Genomic DNA, 6,215 nt, shown 5'->3' on the forward strand with positions numbered 1-6,215 from the left:
TGTTGATAGGCATTTGAAATGAGCAGTAAGTGATATAAGATTACGTATGGAGCATAATTGAGAAGTAATTGGAGTCAGAGATATGAGAAGTACCCGATTGGGTACGAGAATAATTGAGAAGTACATGCAGCTGTCGAGATGAGAAGTACCCGATAAGTAATGAGAAGTTCTGGTTGCTTGAAACAAAGCTCTTGAGATTTAAAGTCAGGTCCAGGTTATAATTATTATTGCACTATTCAGGGGCGGTTTCCGAGCTCGGGACTTGGCTAAGTTCTAGACTTTTAAGGATGTGCAAAGGCTAAAAATAAACTTTTAACCGGTGATACTTTTCAAAGTTTTTCGATTTGTATATCATCAAGCTATAAAAATAAAATCTGGTGTGGCGCACTCACACAACTTTCCTTGCCGTTATGAAAATTGATCACCTGACGCTAGTGTTCCCGCGCATCTCAAGTCTACTATTCAAAGATTTGAGCCAGCTGGTGACAGGGCAATAACCGCACATGAGATCTGCTATCTCTTCATAGTGAATGATTTAATAGAATCAACAATAATTTGCAATTGAATAATCACCTCGAATTTAAAGCTTTTTTTCAATTTTAGGTGAAAATGTTACTGAACATTAATGGTAGAGATTTCCATGCTCAATCTACTCCACTTGATTTTTTTCGTTTCAATTGTATCTGAAGCCTGATAATTGGGAATCTATCTGCATTGATGGGGCGAAGCTCCTGAAATTTTTACAGATATGGGACTTGTGGCAGTTGATAGAGCTTATCGATGACTATTTTAGGTATGAATTTGATCAAAATCGTTGGAGCCGTTTCCGAGAAAATCACGAAAAACCCTGTTTTTGACAACATTATCGCCATTTTAGCTGCCATCTTGAATTGCATTTGATCGAAATTGTTCGTGTCGGATCCTTATAGTGAAAGGACCTTAAGTTCCAAATTTCAAGTAATTCCGTTAATTGGGAGATGAGATATCGTGTACACAGACGTACATACACTCATACACACACACATACACACACACACACACACACACACACACACACACACCAACACAGACAAATACCCAAAAACCAGTTTTTTGGACTCAGGGGACCTTGAAACGTATAGAAATTTGGAAATTGGGGTACCTTAATTTTTTTCGGAAGGCAATACTTTCATTACCTATGGTAATAGGGCAAGGAAAGTAAAAATGAAAAAGTTCCCTCAGGTATTATTTGCCGATTGTTACTTTTTGAGATATGAGCGACTGAAGTTTGAATTTTTGGGACAGAACATTTCGAATTTGGTACAATATAAATACATGAGATTTAGAGGATGGATTCTTCATGTTATTGTTGATCTAGTGAAACAAGAATTTTCTGAAAATATCAATTTTTGGAAAAGTTTTCAATTTACCAAGAATAACTCAACTAAAAGTTATTTTTGGTTATTTTTACTGAATTGAATAACTATCTTGAAATAGTATATTTCGCACCTAGAGCAGAAAATGAGATTTTTCCAGCTCGAAATCGGTTTTCAGACTAGAAAAGATTGAGAGCTGGAAAAACATTTTTTCCCGTGGTGCGAACGATATTTTTCGCCACACTACAGGTATTGCTGACAAAATAAATAAAGAATACAAAATAAAGAATACTCGTTAAGCTATCGTACCTATCTCTTGATTTTAGTGGTAGAAGATTTGCAGTCAGGATTTCAGATTCTTTTAAAATTTCACTTGGAATACCACAGTCATCTTCAAGCATTTTTGAAAATTCGGAATGCACTAATCAACAATAAATAATTGAATAAAACTGGTTGCGAAGCGAATTAGTTTGATTCGAAACTGGAACTGAAATCATGACGACTTCAGCTGATGATGAAAGTGGACACTCGCCCGATTTAGCGGATGACTTATTAACTACTTCCATGAGCGGCTGGAAAGAGACAACTTTTTGGCCTAGACCGGAAAAGAAACCCTTTTCTGACGTCGTCTGCAAACAAGGTCTTTCAGATCTACGTAGGGACTGGAAAACAGCTGCTTTCTGTGCAGTGTGGCGAAAATTTATATTTTCAGAACATTTTCGTTTTACCAGATCAACAATACCATGAAGAATCCATCCTCTAAATCTCGTGGATTTATCTCTTACCAAATTTGGAATGTTCTGTCCCAAACATTTAAACTTTAGGCGCTCATTTCTCAAAAAGTAATGATCATAAAAAAGGTTTTCCTGAGATAACTTTTTCATTTTGATAGCTTGATGATATACAAATCAAAAAAATTGAAAAATATCACGACTAAAAAGTTTATTTTTAGCCTTTGCACAGCCTTAACATCTGGAGTCAGAAAATTGGCTTTCCGAAACGGGGTGTAGTCGCAGTTTCTTTGGAAATCTTCATTTTCTCATTTCTATCATTGGAAACGTGTTTCCTTGACAAAATTGAACATTCCTAAATAATTCAAAATACCTGAAAATCTACACTATTTTCCCTTTATTTTATTTTGTGTTCAATTATCTAGTTTTTCGAAATTTAATTTAAACGTGGACTACGACCACGCCCCGTTTCGGAAAGTCAATTTTCTGACTCCAGCTGTTTGAAGTCTAGAACTTGGCTAAATCCCAAGCTCGGAAACCGGCCCTGAATCCTATCATATTAAGCGAATAATTTCTGTATATATTTTTATATCTGGTTATTTATGTCCAACGGATCTCGAAAACGGCTCTAAAGATTTTCACGAAATTTGGAACATAGTAGGTTTATGATATAAAAATTCGATTGCACTAGGACTCATCCCTGGGAAAACTCTCTGAAGGACATGAAAAGAATAATAATTATTCACCCTTGGAAAAAAGATGATAATTACGACGTCTGTCGATGACAGAAGATGTGTGTCCCTCTGTGGGAGATCAGATAAGCTGTATAATCAATCAATCAGTTCACCGTATCTGACGAGAAATATGATCTGGAAATTTTAATAGACTTGATCAAAATAATCTGATTTGTTGACATGCCATGGTATATCATTCTAAATTAGAGTATATCATAATTTCCAAAGTAAATCATTATTTTACAGTTTTAAGTGTTTAGTGATGTTATTCTGTTATTCAATTTGGTTTTTGAACAATCTAAATTTTGAACTTTTCTGTTTTCAAATGTTTGGACTGAGAATTTGACCTGAATTCGAGTTTATGGAACATAACCTACTTTTTGGAATATTTATAGTGTGTGAATCAAAATTCGGGGAAGAAACAGTTTTGGGCTGTTCCTGTTAGTCCTCCTCCAATCATTTTAAAGAATTGAGTTCTGTTTATCGATAAATAAATGAATAACGAGCGAATCTCGGTGCCCCGATATTATAAATTAGTGTAGCTATCCTTGTCTATAATGTGAAAGAGCAGGTAGCACTGAAAATATATTCCCAGCTGTTTATACTAGTAGTTCTGTGAACAGTAGACCTCGCGCTCAGTAAGTTAGATTGACCTATTGTTATGTTTTCTCAAAAATTAATATATAATTTATCAATTTAAAATGTCTAGAAAAAAACCTAAATAAACATAGCGCTTTCTGTCCTATCGTACCGTGATGTGTCGTCCCGGAATGTGAGTGTGCCTGGCTGTAACTGTCTACAACGTTGATGGAAAGATGCTACATTTTCAAGATGTTCGATGTTTTTGAACGGGTAGTATTATAGTCCACTAAACAGCTGATTTATGATGAATAATTTTATAGCCTGATTTCACTCTCGACTTCCTCACTTCGCTCGGTCAATTAATTATACTAGTAGTTCTGTGAACAGTAGACCTCACGTAGTATTCTCATCCACAAATACCTGATTGAAACTATAGACCTTATGGAAATACAGCAATAGACTGGCTTCTCCACACATCTGTGTAATCACTTGTCAGCTGATTTATGATGAATAATTCTATAGTCTGATTTTTACTCCAATATTGGCGTATGAAGGAGGCTCCTTTCTCCTTCCATATCATCCTTGAAATGTAAAATTTCCAAAAACCTTGTACATACGTCGACGCGCAATTAAAAAAGGAACATACCTGTCAAATTTAATGAAAATCTATCACCGCGTTTCGCCGTAAATGCGCAACATATATAAACATTAAGAGAAATACCAAACCGTCGACTTGAAACTTTGACCTCACTTCGCTCGGTCAAAAATATGGGAATAGAGGAGTTTTATCTGTTCTGAAGTGAGGATACAACAATATTACTGCTCAATGCTCTCTCATTCTATTCTCCAGGAAGATAAGATGAGAGAGGAAGATTGATGGAGAAAGAAGAAGAAGAAAAATAGATGTACACTGTGGGGTAATGAGATGTGGTGATGAAGAAAGAGGAGAAGGAGAGAAGTGTAGAGTTGAAGGAAGAGAGCAGACGAACAAAAAGGAGAAGAAGATGACAGGAGAAGATGGTAATTACGAAGGAAACATAAAGAAATGAGGAATATTATAAGAAGAAGAAGAAGAAGAAGAAGAAGGAGAAGAAGAGAAGAAGAAGAGAAGAAGAAGAAGAAGACGAAGAAGAAGAAGAAGAAGAAGAGAGAAGAAGAAGAGAAGAAGAAGAAGAAGAAGAAGAAGAAGAGAAGAAGAAGAGAAGAAGAAGAAGAAGAAGAAAAGAAGAAGAAGAAGAGAAGAAGAGAAGAAGACTAAAGAAGAAGAAGAAGAAGAAGAAGATAATAAGAGAAGAAGAAGAAGAAGAATAATAAGAAGAATAAGAAGGAGAAGAAGAAGAAGAGAACACGGAGAAGAAGTAGAAGCTTAAGAAGTAAATAAGAAAATAAGAAGAAGAAGAAGAAGAAGAAGAAAAGAAGAAGAGAAGAAGAAGAGAAGAAGAAAGAAGAAGAATTGAAGAGCTAAAGACAAAAAGAAAAGGAGAAGCAAAAGAAGAAAAGAAGAAGGAGAAGCAGAAAGAAGAAGAAGAAGAAGGAGAAGAAGAAGGAGTAAGAAGAAGAAGCAGAAGAAGAAGGAGAAGAAGAAGAAGGAGAAGAAGAAGAAGAAGAAGAAGAAGAAGAAGAAGAAGAAGAATGGTGTGAGAAGGAGGAGGAGAAAGAGGAAAAGAAAGAGGAAGAGAGAAGAAAAAGAATTTCTGTAGGCCAGTATTTACGATTGGTCATAAATCAGTGCGGGCTTTCGACTTTTCCCTCACAAAGTGTTGGAGCGGCTGGCTGGGAAAATATTCGGATTTTCCAAAAGCTTTCCCGGCCGGCTTTTCTTGTGTGATCAGGTGAATGAGGCATGGACAGAAAGCATTTCAAGGTAAAGTGTGATGGGGGGAAAGGAATAGAAGTGTAAGAGAGAGACTGACTTTTAGTGATGTCCTCCTTATAATGGCAGTGGAGAGATAGGAGAACAACGTTGCCGATCCTCTTCTTGTCAATGCCTTCTTCAGACGGTAGCTGATACAGGCTTATTGATGTAATATCTGTGGCTTGGTGCAAAAACTATCAATGTCAATTTAAAAAAAAATGATTTTAATACACTAATACATCACTAATATCGATTATTTTCAGTTCCAGAAGTGCCAATGTCCTATCTCAAAGCAATAAAAAGTTATAAAATTTATACTACCACTAGTCAATGTCATGATTTGGTACTAAATTATAATGACTGTTATTCCACTCTCAGAGTGCGAAAACTACAAATGAAGACATATGTTTTTACTTTCCTTGCCCTACTACCATAGGTAAAGAAAGTATTGCTTTCCGAAAAAATTAAGGTACCCCAATTTCTAAATTCTAAACGTTTCAAGGTCCCTGAGTCCGAAAAGTGGTTTTTGGGTATTGGTCTGTATGTGTGTGTGTGTGTGTGTTTGTGGTGTGTGTGTGTGTGTGTGTGTGTGTGTGTGTGTGTGTTGTGTGTGTGTGGTGTGTGTGTGTGTGTGTGTGTGTGTGTGTGTGTGTGTGTGTGTGTGTGTGTGTGTGTGTGTGTGTGTGTGTTGTGTGTGTATGTGTGTGTGTGTGTGTGTGTGTGTGCGTCTGGTACACGATATCTCATCTCCCTAAGGTCCTCACACTATAAGGATCCGACACGAACAATTTCGATCAAATGCAATCTAGATGGCGGCTAAAATGGCGAAAATATTGTCAAGAACAGGGTTTTTCTTTCGCGATTTTCTCGAAAACAGCTCCAACGATTTGATTCAAAGTTATACCTGGAATAGTCATTGATAAGCTCTATCAACTGCAACAAGTCCTATATCTGTAAA

This window comes from Nilaparvata lugens, chromosome 8 (assembly GCF_014356525.2).
Source record: "Nilaparvata lugens isolate BPH chromosome 8, ASM1435652v1, whole genome shotgun sequence".
Classification (NCBI taxonomy): Eukaryota; Metazoa; Arthropoda; class Insecta; order Hemiptera; family Delphacidae; genus Nilaparvata; species Nilaparvata lugens.